The 11,904-nt window shown below is 41.0% G+C and overlaps 1 non-coding gene and 1 pseudogene across 1 annotated transcript; one reads left to right on the top strand and one right to left on the bottom strand.

Annotated features, from left to right (window-relative positions):
- Positions 1 to 1,905: 1,905 nt before the first annotated feature.
- LOC105079370 (nascent polypeptide-associated complex subunit alpha pseudogene) lies at positions 1,906 to 2,573 on the bottom strand (annotated as a pseudogene).
- A 4,300-nt stretch (positions 2,574 to 6,873) lies between these two features.
- Positions 6,874 to 7,008, top strand: LOC123612179 (small nucleolar RNA SNORA70). Its single transcript, XR_006719392.1, has one exon. It is a non-coding gene; the product is annotated as a small nucleolar RNA SNORA70 (small nucleolar RNA).
- Positions 7,009 to 11,904: the final 4,896 nt, after the last annotated feature.

The raw sequence follows: 11,904 nt of genomic DNA, 5'->3' as shown, positions 1-11,904 counted from the left end.
CCTCTCCAGCATCTATCATTTGTGGACTTTTTAAAGATGGCCGATCTGACTAGTGTGATCTGATACCTCATTATACTTTTGATTTGCATTTCTCTGATAATTAGTGATACTGAGCATCTTTTCATGTGCCTGTTGGCCATCTGTATGTCTTCCACATAGAGATTTAAATACATCAATCCTGTAAATCAAACTATTTTTACATATTCTGTGAAATTCAAATGTTCAAAAGGCCAACCTTAAAATTTATAAAAAATGTTGCAACTGTACTTTAACACTCATTACGTAAATCACATTCACTGAATATTTGCTCCAAGCCCGGCAAACAAGTGCTGTAACCCCCTAGATGGGCCCCTACCTCCTCTCTCACAACACCTCTCAGAGCAGTCGAGTCACTCAATCTCTCTGTGAGGCAGAATAGTCATCAAGAAACAAAAACTATGCTTACAAATTCCTCCAGCTCATCTTTTAGCTTTTTACTTGAAGACAGCAGAAATGCTGCAATTCACATATGTAGACAACTTTGTCAGTATCGCTCAGAGGAAAGGCCTCTCTTGGTCTGGCAGAATTCTACAGAAAGCTCTTGGGGGAGGGTATAGCTCAAATGGTAGAGCGCTTGCTTAGCATGCATGGGGTCCTGGGTTTAATCTCCAGTAGCTCCTCTAAAAATAAATAAACCTAGTTACCTCCCCTCACCAAAATAAAATAATTAAATAATACAAGAATAAACAAAACATAAAAAAATTTCTTTAAGAAACTGAAAAAAAAAAGCTCTTGTAGCCAGTAATGTGGGGAATACAATGAATAAGTAATGAATCAAATGAATAAAACGGTACCCTTCACATCACACTTGGATTATTAATTTTTCAGAGAACTTACATGAAAACTGAATATGATTAAACCTTCATTTCACAATTAAGATAGTACCTCACAGGGCAGGGGGGAGAGTATAATTCGGTGGTAGAGCACATGTTTAGCAGGCACAAGGTCCTGGGTTCAATCCCCAGTACCTTCATTAAAAATAAAGAAAGAAAGAATCCTAATTACCTCCCCCCCGCAAAAAAAAAATTTTTTTAAAGAGAAAGTATCTCACAGTTCTGTTGAGCTGCAGATGTCCAGGTTCTATCACTTTGCCAAGAAACAAAGATATCCTTCCTGGATCACATACTGTTCCCTGGCCACTTCGCAATCTTTGTTGGATGCATTAGGACTGTGGGGGTGATAAAAAGAAAGTTTTGGCTTTTTAAAATCACGATAGCCTTTAAAAGAGTAGCAAGTCATTGTGCTACACTTGCAAAAAAAAACTATCTGGGAATAACTATAGAGCAGAAGAAAAGCTGAAAGTTATTTTTAAGGACTAAGGAAAGGAATGCATGGTACGTGCTCCATGTTATCTGTTAAAATAGCCAACCACGGGGAAATATCTTTGGGGAGGAGTAGAGATTTTTATAAATGCAGAAAAAAATGTTACTTCTCTGGGTCTAAGCACAGTAACACGGTCAAGGAAAAAATATATCAGAACGAGCAGAAAAACCGGGTTCTAGACCTTGAGAATCCAAACCTCTTAGTGATTCTAAGAGAATTACTGTGACAAAGAAGGTGAATTTGATAGTGGCATGAAAAGCAGAAAGGGAATGAGAAAAGCAGAAAGCAAACTCGCATAGTCACAGGAGTGGCTTTGACCGTGAGCATGGTGTCAGAATTTCAGGAGTGACAGAAAAAGCAGGTAGACAGATGGCAGAGGTATTTGCTGGACCCATAAGGAAGAGGGCCTTGAATATGTTATAATTGCTTTTTTTTTTTTCATCTAACAAGAAGCCATAACAATAAATGATAGAAACAGTACAAATTTCAAATCAAGCTGCAGTTACTCTTTTGAAACACTCAAAAAAGTCCTCTTTCGGGTGGTTACATTGTTAATTCCATAGTAGCATTTACAATATCATTGCTGTTGTCAGGGCTTGGACTGCCTTTGCTCTCGACAACATTTGCTTGTGACATGACCAATTCTATGTCCTTAACTTCCACACCTATTTCATCAACCTCTTCCTCTTCACTGTCCTCTTGTACAGTTGGGGGTCTGTGTGTTTTCTTGAATGTTTGAGACAGCTTCGCCTTGAACTTAGAATTTCTCAGCAGCTGTTAGCTGTGCTTGCTGAGATAAATCCTCGATCTTGGCTTCCCGCAAAATTATGTAGGTATCTGAAGCTGGGCTCTTGTAGACATCTGGTTTTATGATGATGAAAGAGGATATTCTCAGATTTCCAGATAGTGACTCTAGTAACCCCTGTAACCTGTCAAAGACCCAGTTTGGACATAGCCTTCCATGCCTTCTTTTCCCTCCGGCTCCGTTTTGCTCTACTGACTGGTTCTTCATTGATTTCAGCTGCTGCTGCCGCCAGCTGGGCTTGTCATGGGGTTGTCTGTGTGGAATCCTGTTCCTCAAGCTCCGGTACTGATTCATCACTATCTGATTCTGTCTCAGCCTGGGGCTGTGGCAACTCCGGCTCTGTAGCAGGGACGGTTTCTGTGGCTTCACCCGGCATCTTGTGCGGGGAACATGGAACCAAGACGGTGGCAGAAAGAGAGCAAGCGAGAGCAAGACCCACGCCCGTCCATCGCAGGAGGAAGCCTGGCGGAGGGGCGTGTTATAATTGCTTTTGAACATTTCAGTGGCCGTAGCTCTCTGTGAGGAGAGGCTCTGTTAGCCTTTGAGACTGAAGAACTAGTTCTCTTGCTCTGGGAAGCATGGGAGGTTTTAAATGGAAAAGCCTAGGTTTTCTTGATGAAAAGAAATCTGTGATGGGGCATTCAAATGCAAAGCATCATTTTTTTTAACTGAAGCATAGTTGGTTTACAATATCGTGTCAGTTTCAGGTTTATGGAAACGTGATTCAGTTATATACATATTGTTCAGATTCTTTTCCATTACGGGTTATTATAAGATACTGAATATAGTTCCCTGTGCTATACAGTAAGTCATTGTTGTTTATCTATTTTGTACACATTAGATTGCATCTGCCAATCCCAAACTCCTAATTTATCCCTATCCCTACTTCCCCCCGGTAACCATAAATTTGTTTTCTATGTTTGTGAGTCTGTTTCTGTTTTGTAAACAAGTTCATTTGTATCATATTTTAGATTCCACGTAGAAGTGATATCATGTAATATTTGTCTTTCTCTGTCTGACTTAGTTCACTTACTATGAGAATCTCTAGGTTTATCCAAGTTGCTGCAAATGGCATTATTTCATTTTTTTATGGGTAAGTAGTCCATTGTATATATATATACCACATTTTCTTAAACCAATCGTCTGTTCATGGGCGCTTGGATTGTTTCCATGTCTTGGCAAAGCATCTTTTTTTTTTTTTGAAAATATTTTTGGAGAGCAGCTAATTAGCAGTTTCTTCATAGTTGTTCAGGTGTTACTGGAAAAGAACCTCTAAGAAACCATCACCTTCTATGACAACAGTTCAGGCCACTCAACTATCAGCTCAACCCCTGGTCCTCAGCAACACAAAAGCAAAATGAAACCATGCTTCCTGGGACCAACATGGATCACAGAGAGACTCCTGCCTTCTGTGGATCCTTTTTATAATATGCCTTTTCACAGCAAAGCCGGCAAACTCATCAGCTAGTATTGAGACATTTTTAACACCGTGATGAAAACTAGGAGGCCATGGAGAGAAGTGATTTATCAACTGCAGGTGCCTTGAAGATGTCACAGCCTGAACATATAACTGTTATGACCCTGAGAAACCTTAGGTTCCCGATGTTACATTTTGTTCAGCCATCTGGTTTAATAAGTCTAATGAAGATGTTCTGTAGCAGTCCTTAAATTCTCACGATGAGACGTTAAGCAAATGAGGACCTCAAAGAGTTGTCCCCAACAAGCAGAAGACAACTGAGCATCTCTGCTGTAAAGATTCCCCCAGATTCACTTAAATGCAAAATGCTCTCAAGTCTACACAGCACTTGAAAAGAAGCAAAGCCCCAGGGCGAGTGGGTATAGCTCAGTGGTAGAGCACATGCTTAGCAATAAAAATAAAATAAAATAAAAATAAAATGTTGTTAAAAAAAATGGAAGAAGCCCCAGCCTGACGTGAGTGGTTGAAAGACAAGGTCAATGCAGAAAGGCATTTATACATCACTGGGAAAGGTGTCTGGGGTGGGGGGAAGGGGAAGTAAATACTTAAATCATCTTTTTCTGAAGTAATCACCTGTTTGTTCCAGAAAAGGTTAAAATGAGTCATCTCTCTCCCTGTGTCTCCTCCGCTCACCTCCTCCACAGCTCTTATGATTCCCAATAGCCAATAATCACTGCGGCCAAAAGTAACTGATGTTCACGCATGCACGATCATGAACAGAAAATGATTTATATTCTAAAATACAAATGAACAAAATGAGTAAAATATGCATACGCATCATTACTGAAGGTTACCATAGAGACAGTCGGCCGTACTCTTCCCAGTTTTATTGCTTGTCTTTATTCTGGAATGCATCCACTATAATTATATTCTTCCTAGAAAACTCTCACACACACACACACACACACACACAGACACACACACACATATAGGCTAAACACAGTCAAGCAACGAATTCATACAAAATTTAGGTTATGCTATTATTTCATCTGTGTTCTTGGAACCATAGAGATTCAGAGCAGCAAGAGGTCTCTGTGCAGAGCCTCATTCCAACATACTGTGTTTGCAGCTGTAGCAAATGAGGTCAAAGCCTGAGATGGGAGTTAGGAGCAGGCTTCTAACTGGACTCCGAGTGCGCTCCTTTTCCCTAGAGAAGAGACCCTGGAAAATGCTAACTTCCGGGGAGGGAGTCCCCTTTTGACACTGGGAAATGATGTCCATCATACAGAAAGCACTATTGTGAGGACATTACCAAAGTATCAAGAATTGGTCTTTGCATTTTAATTAATTAATATTAATTATTAGATGATACAATTTGATGCTATGCTACCAGTGAAATTAACAAGCGCCCGCTGCAGTTTTAAAAACTGCATTTCCAAAATAGACACATAACTCCTGATTTCTTGGGTATGTTATCACATAAGGGGCTGGCTTATAAAATTCCAACTTAAAAACAAAACAGGTTTTCCCCAAATGCTACTTGAGGAAAGTGTTGGAGGAAAAGTGAGGGAGGGGATAAGGAGGGGCGTTAGAAGGTTACCATAGGGAAAGGAAGAAACATCACAGCATTGCAATAAGAAATTTAAGATGTCAGAAAAACAACAAGTTTCTACTGTAGAGCACAGGGAACTATATTCAATATCTTGTAGTAGCCTGTAATGAAAAAGAATATGAAAACAAATATATGTATGTATATGTATGACTGAACACCAGAAATGCTGTACACCAGAAATTGACACAACATTGTATACTTACCATACTTCAATTTAAAAATGAAAAGAAATTTGAGATGTCTATCCTTCCTTCAAAAAGATCTCAGAACAAACTGGTGGTTGCCAGAGGGGAAGAGCTGGGGGGACGGATAAAATAGGTGAAGTGGATTAAGAGGTACAAACTTCCAGCTATAAGATATGTCACAGTGAGGAGGGTATATAGCTCAGTGGCAGAACACGTGCCTAGCATGCATGAGGTCCTGAGTTCCATCCCCAGTACCTGCATTTAAATAAATAAATAACCTAATTAATCTCCCCCCAAACCCCCAAAAACATACCAAAAAAAGATATGTCAGGGGTATGTAATGTACATATGGGGAAAAAGTTTCATAATATTGTAGCAGCTTTGCGTGGTGATGGACGGTAACTGGTTTTATTATGGTGATCACTTCATAATGTATAAGAATATCAAATCACTATGTTGTACACCTGAAACTAATGTAATATTATATGTTAATTATAACTCAATTAATAAAACATCTCAGTACGTAACGATTAGGTGTTAACTAAACTTATTGTGATAATTTCACAATATATACATATATCAAGTCATCATGTTGTACACCTAAAACTAATACAATGTTATTTGTCAATTATGTCTCAATAAAACTGGGGAAAAATAAATTAAAAAAATTTTTAAAGATCTCGGAACACACACCACCACACACACCAGCTTGGGTTCAGTATTCACTTTCCCTGCACACTCAGATCTCTTTGCTAAGAGATTTAGGGCTTCCGATGTAGTCAATGACAGGTAATATGTATGCACTTAATATAGTTCCTTGTCATTTAATTCAGTACATTCAATAAAAGTAGCCTATTTGATGTGTCTAACTCTGCCGGGGCTTCCTCTGGTCTATCTCCAGCAAAACAATTTCTTTTGGTGTTTTCTGCTGAGTTTTAACATCAGAAAAGATGTAAGCTTTGGACTGTGATTACTATAAATTCTTTTCATTCTCCCAAAACACAAAATAATCTTTAACTTGTTTTCTCATAAATAAAGTTACTTCCCCTGAACACCACAGCACAATCTGAAGCTCCCGGTATCTCTGGGTCCTATAAAAATGAAGACGCAGCCTTGTGTGGTTCTCTGATGGGAATCCTCAGAACATGCCAAAGATAGGGATGGAGATATGGATAAATTACACTGTAGCAGTCAAAGCAGGTGATGTTCAGTATCTGCTTGGGCACCAAAATAACCACCTCCTCTTTTTTCGATCCTGGATTAAAACAAAGAGCTATCACAAATAGCTGAAATTGGGGAAGGGGGAGGGGAATTCCTCGAGAAAGCCACCTTTGTTAAACTGCTCATTTTCAAACCACATGCCAGAACCGCTAAGAAAGTAGCAATCCCCATGAACCTGAGCTATCCCTCCGGTGCCCACCCTTTTCATCCACCATGGCAGGGTGCAAAGAGATAAAGCTAGGGTACGAGGGGATCTAAAATAATTAACTGTCTGCAGTCAATTAAGCCGACTGTGCTTTTTTCCTCATGGGGCTGAATGTGCAATGGCTGCAAACAGTATTCTCCTCAGTAGTGTATGCAGCCTGTTGCCCATATGGGTTGCCCTAAAGGGACCTTGGAGACAGCCCTTTCCAGTGGACATTCATGTCTGGCACACTGTCCCCAACCTAGGCTCCAGATGGGTATGCACAGTGCCTTTGGGTCCACACTAGCCAAGTCACCATGTCCAACCGCACCAAGCTCCAGAACAAGGAGCATGTGATTGAGGCCCTATACAGGGCCAAGTTCAAGTTCCCTGGCCGCCAGAAGATCCACATCTCGAAGAAGTGGGGATTTACCAAGTTTAATGGAGATGAATTTGAAAACATGGTGGCAGAAAAGTGACTCATCCCAGATGGGTGTGGGGTCAAATATGTCCCTAATCGTGGCCCCTGGACAAATGGCGGCCCCTGCACTCATGAGAACCTTGGCGCCGTCCCCTCCTTACTCACGACCACCAACAAATCCTACTTTCCTGTCAATAAATAAATAAACTGATCTCTAAAGAGTTGGCCCTACGAACATGGCTCATTCCTTCAAACTATAGAAAAACATTTTCTATTTTTAATGTTTATTAAAATATAGTTGATTTACAATGTGGTGTTAGTTTCTAGTATATAGCATAGTGATTCCATTATATATATATATACACATACACATATATGCACACACACACATACATTCTTTTTCATTATAGGTTATTACAAGCTATTGAATATAGTTCCCTGTGCTGTACAGTAGGACCTTGTTGTTTATTTTATACATAGTAGTTAGTATCTGCAAATGCCAAACTCCCAATTTATCCCTCCCCACCCCCTTTCCCCCAAGTAACCACAAGCTTGTTTTCTATGTCTGTGAGTCTGTTCCTATTTTGCAAATAAGTTCATTTGTGTCATTTTTTCAGATTCTACATATAAGTGATATTGTATAATCTTTGTCTTTCCCTGTCTGACTTGCTTAACTTAGCATGAAAATCTCTAGATCCATCCCTGTTGCTGTAAACGGCATTATTTCATTCTTTTTTATGGCTGAGTAGTATTCCATTGCGTGTGTGCGTGTGTGTATAAATATATATATGTATATATACACATCACATCTATCATCTGTCAATGGACTTTTAAGTTGCTTCTCTTTTTTTTCCCCAAGCTTACCCATGATCAAATTCATTAGAAGGATTGCTGAAAGTACTTTCTTTTTCTTTCAACAAATAAAATTGCTTTTCAGCACATGTTAGAAGGAATAGAGTAGTAGAAAGAGTGGGGCTTTAAAGAGAAGATCTGGCTGAAAGATACTATTTATTTGCTACCTGACCTTGGGCAAGGGCAAAATGTCTAACCTCCTCAGCAACAGCTCCATCATCTGCAACATGGCAATGATAACACCACATTCCACAGTGTTATCACAGAGAGCAAAAGAGAATGTATCAGGAAGCTTTTTGTCATTTCTGAAGTCGTGTACACATTGTTGGGCTTTTTTTTTTGGAAGTTTACTTATTTGTTTTTTAATGGAGGTCCTGGGGATTGAACCCAGGACTTTGTGCATTCTAGGCATGCACTCTACCACTGAGCTACAGTCTCCCCACCCCCACATTGTTTTGATAACATTTGAACAGTACAGATTTCAATGATTATTAAAGTAGTTTTGTCCCCAGGATAGATGTGAAAATGGATTTTTTTTTTTTTTGACAACACATATTTTACCTTCACAGATACTCAGAGCCCTATTCATATATCACAAAATGAAAGATTTAGCTGAAAGCTGGAGACAGGGACAGATGCTTGGGAAGAGGCAGTAGTGATACAAATGGACATACAATCTGCTGCCTTCAGCTCAGTCTCCTTTTGGAAAGAGGAAAGGTCCTCTCCACCCAGCCCCATGTCCATTTACGCATAGGAAACCTATTCACTGAGGGAAGGAGAGAGACAAGTCCCTCAGCGAGTGTAACTGCTACAGAAAACCCAAACCAAGGTTTTGTTAGGTTCTAGCATGGAAAGAAACAAGATTCTAGAGACAGGGATCTTCCATGGTCACAGGAAAAAAAAAAAAAAAAGGTTGATCCCTTAGAACCCTGGTTTCAGACATTGTTCAATCTTAACAATACCAAAAAGCTATACTCACAATTAAGTTTTCTTCTATAGCGTTTTTACATACTATTTTTTTTTTTTAAATCATTCTATAGAGTAGCTGACACAGGCAGTGGCCAGCTTAATGGGGTGGCTGGTGAATTACTGTGGACCGCGACCAGCCATGCATTGCATTCTCTAGAAACTGTAACTGAAGAGTTAGAAACAGTGAGGGTTATGTGCCGTTTCTGCAAACCTCATCCCTGCGCTACTCATTTTTCCTACTTTTTGATTCCCTCTTCTCCTGGCTTATCTTCTGCCTTCCATATTTTTTTTTAACTGCCAGATTGCTCTTTTTCCTGTCTCCTTTCTATGCAGAAAAAACAATGTACAATTTTTAAAGGTACAGTAAGTTTTAAAAATATAGAGATGCCCATATTTATATACATTTTTGTCCACTTATTATAAAGGCAACTTTTGTCAAGATGAGGGCTGTGGTGGCACAAAAATTGTAAGCGTTTCACAAACCTGTTACTTTCCCCCTCCCTTTCTTGGTAGGGGGCAGGGAACTAGGTTTATATATTTACTTACTTTATGGAGGTACTGGCAATTGAACCCAGCATCTCATGCTTCCTAAGCACATGCTCTACCCCTGAGCTATACCCGCCACCCTATTTATTTTTAATTTAAAGAAGTTAAAGACCTCTACAGTGTTAAAAGTAATAAAGCCATTTATGTGGGTTTTTTTTTTTACAATCCATACTTCTGTCTTTTATTATCTAAGATTACAGATATATCAAGGCAAAAAGTTAGAATAATTAATGAGCTAAGCCTCTATCTCGAGAAGTGAGAAAAAGAACAGCTAAATGGTAAATTGTACAAAGTTGACAGAGAGGACTTCTGCTTCCAGCCAAAACGGAGCAACAGGGACAAGACTCACTTTCTTGCCTGAAACAGCAATACAACTAGACAAAATATATGAAACGACAGTTTTCAAAACAATGGACAATGGAAGTGAAGGACAGTGATCCCTGAGAAATAGGAAACAAATGAGGCGAGCCCTGTGAATTCTCCAGCTTACTGCCTGGAGAGATTGTCCAGGTCACTGCTCATGGAGGGGAACCCAGGCAGAGCCTGGCAGAACCCTTGAGTTGAAGAGACATAGCTGAGAGTCCACGGAGACCAGGACAGCTAGAGTCCATAGGCCAGAGTATCAGAAAGGAGACAGCTGAAGAGAGGACCCCCTGGAGACCTGCAGAGGGTCCTCCTCAAGCAGTCAGCAGAGGATCAATCAGTGCCTGTGTGTGAGGGAACTGCCCGAGACTGGGACAAGAGCCACCCAAGACGGTTAAAGGGAACGATGCTTGGCACTCACACAGGGTGGGGGACAGTGATCTAACCAGGAAGACTGGAAGCACTCACTCATAATTCTCAGGTCATTAGGTAGAGGATTCAGGAAGATCTTGCCTCAGTCATGGGGAATAAATAGCCCTCCATTAAACACTTCTATGGAACTGCCTAACATCATAAAAGCAACACTTGAAAGGAAACTATTTCTAAGAAAATCAGGTGTATCCCAGAACAAAGGTCCAGGAGATTTATAGGAACACAAAAATATCCAGCAACTAGTAAGATAAAATTTACAACGTCCGGAATCCAACCAAAGATTACCAGAAAAGCCTTTGCAGGCAAATATGACCCATAATAAGAATAATCAATCAAACCTCAGAACTGACACAGATGTTAGCAGAAAAGGACCTTAATTTAACAATTATGATTATTATATGCCATTGTAATCAAGCAGGACCCTGTGGGGCCTTCCTGGCACAGACCCCTCCCCCATGTCCTCTGCTGTAGCTCCTCTCTGAAGCACCCAGATAATATCTCATGCATGTTTCCTGAGTTTTTCAGATGCTAAAAACCACCACCAAATGGAAGAAATTAACTACTTGATGATCATGAGCATGTAGCCCCCAGACCTTCTGGAGACTAAAGATTGATAATGTGAACAGCTGCGTTGCCTCAACATCAACCAGTCAGAGAATTGAGCGCAAGCTGATTCCATACTCTGGGACGCCCCTCCATCACCTGGCCCTGAATGCTTTACGGAAACCCTCGGAGGAGTGAGAGGGTTTTGGAAGCAGAAGCCACTCGTTCTCCTTGCTTGGCCCTGCCATATACCTTTCTCGGCTCCAAACTCTGATGTTTCCGTTTCTTTGGCCTCACTGTGTGTGGGGCACAAGAACTTGAGTGAATAGCATACAGTAACAAATTTGGCAAAGCCAGCCTAGGAGTCTGTGCCCATGGGCCACCCCTTCCCTGGGTCTCAACACCTGCCGGAGCTCACTCCGCCCCAAGGAACCTGGAGGGACGCTCCCTGACCTGCACCGGCCACCCCGGCACCAGGCTGTTTGGAGCCGAGAAGCGTCTGGAGCTGCGGTCCACAGTCGGTGTCGCTGAGGGTGAGCGCTCCAGCTCGCACAGGCTGGGACTTCTCTCCATCTGGGCTCATGTCCACTGGGAAGTGAACTGCTCTGGGCTCCTTGCAAGCCATTCTGGGTCCATTTGTTTGGAGGCCTCGGTCTGGGAGTAGAAGTGGCATTTCGAGGCTACCCCTCCTCTGATTGTCTGTCTGTGACCTTAGCTTATTTATTGTTTGTGTTTTTATGTGTATCATTTGGGGGGTGAGCCACGCCAGCTTGTGCAGAATGGAAAATTCTACCTGCTTCACTTGGCCTCCTTCACTTCTAGGAAGGGAGCCATTCTGGGTCCACTCGCTTTCAGGAGCCAGGCCACTCTGGAAGCCTCCGTCTTGGAGTAGTAGTGGCATTTTGGGGCTATACCTTGTCTGATCTTTTGTTTGTGGGACATGTTTGTTCACTGTGTGTGTCTGGATCAGTACTTGAATTAGCTCAGTGAGA

This window comes from Camelus bactrianus, chromosome X, assembly GCF_048773025.1.
Source record: "Camelus bactrianus isolate YW-2024 breed Bactrian camel chromosome X, ASM4877302v1, whole genome shotgun sequence".
Lineage (NCBI taxonomy): Eukaryota > Metazoa > Chordata > Mammalia > Artiodactyla > Camelidae > Camelus > Camelus bactrianus.
This window is presented reverse-complemented; position numbering and strand designations above follow the sequence as displayed.